Consider the following 1,639-nt stretch of genomic DNA (forward strand, 5'->3'; position numbering starts at 1 on the left):
TGGTCAGAGCAGAGAATTTAAAAAAAAAAAGCCTGCAGGGGGCAGCCCTGGGCCTCAGCCACGAGGACCCAGCAGACAGCCGCCCGAGTACACGGGCACGCTGAGATGGACACACACACACACGTGGTTTTCTGCAGCCTCCCCCACCAGGAAATAGCCAGAGGAGGTGAAGGTAAGTTAATAAATAAAATCTTTTTTTTTCCAGCCCAATTGATGGCATTGCTGTATAAAGTACAGCTGGTATTTGTAGTTTTATATAGCAGGTCCCATTCTGCATTGCAGCAATGCAGAATGGCACCCTCTACAGAGTACTACAAATCTCAGCAGTACTTTATACAGCAATGCCATTTTTCCAAATTTTTTTGATTGTGTATCTGGGACAGGAAGTGGGACAGAATTGTCCCAATGAGCACAGTAATAAACACTCAAGAGGTTCCAAGCCCTGCCTATTTCTATCTTAAAAGTTTGGCTGCTGCTCTACTGAAATATTAAGGCAACACTTAATTAAAACTGCATGTTACTTGACCTTGAAAATGTAACCAATGCATCACATTTTAACTAGCAAGATATTTTTATGCATATAAAACTTGTGTCAACCACATTCCTTAAAGTGCAAGTAAAAATTATTAGAACTCTGGAGTACATGCACCTTTGCCCATGTTTCAATCCCTTTAAAAATGTTGCATGTACAGAAAAATATCTGTTAAGGTGCCAGAAATATAGCAAGCTACCTTTCTCTTTTATATGACAGCATAGCAATTCGGAACCAAGCATGTGGTATAAGCCATGCCCACATTATTTTTGACAGACCTCTGCAGAACTCCTCCTTGCGCACAGGCAAAGGGCACAGGAAGTTATCAGCTTACACGATTTCTGGCAAAACAGGTATTTTTGGCACCCACCAGATGAACACTTTCCATGGTATATTTAGCAGACCAAAGAAATTAATTTTGACTGTAGCTTTTGCTATGGACTGATCAACAAGCCTAACTTTCGAAAATCGAGACTACAGTAGGGAATAGGGAGCTGACTGGTTGATTGCTATTAAAAGCTTTAAAAAGATATTCACAGCCTTCCATGGCAGTGAAGGAGTTAATACTGAAGTGCACACAGCATCTGCACAGCTTTAACAAATTCACACAACATCCACATTACGGAAGCTTTAAAAAAATATCTATATATTAGCCTTTCTACTATGATCAAAGCCTGAAGCATCCTCTAGGTCCAAGAGAAGGAGAGTGAAAAAAAAAAAAAAGATAATACAAGAGCCTCATGGGCAGAGATTAATTCCAATGTTGATGTATTGTAGCAGCATCTGAATCTTATTCGGATAAGTCCTTGGAAGACAGAATCCAAGCGTTGGGTATAGATGGGGTATAGGTACAGTCCACTTGTTCCTGATACATAAAAACTTCGAAATAGGTGGCCACAGCTGTTGCAGCAGTCACCAAAAAATGAAACTGGATTGATAAAAGCAGCCAAAGTTTGAAGAGTTTAAAAAAGGGAGTCTGAACAGATAGCATGGATAAGGCACATGTTTTAACATTCATGGAACTGAAGAATTAAAATAAAAAAACAAGAGGCTACGTTCAGTTTCTGTCTGTTGTAATGTCTGTGTGCAAGCCAAAAAAAAAAAAAA

The sequence above is a fragment of the Nanorana parkeri genome, unplaced genomic scaffold (genome assembly GCF_000935625.1).
Source record: "Nanorana parkeri isolate BGI_ZX_2015 unplaced genomic scaffold, ASM93562v1 scaffold481, whole genome shotgun sequence".
Classification (NCBI taxonomy): Eukaryota; Metazoa; Chordata; class Amphibia; order Anura; family Dicroglossidae; genus Nanorana; species Nanorana parkeri.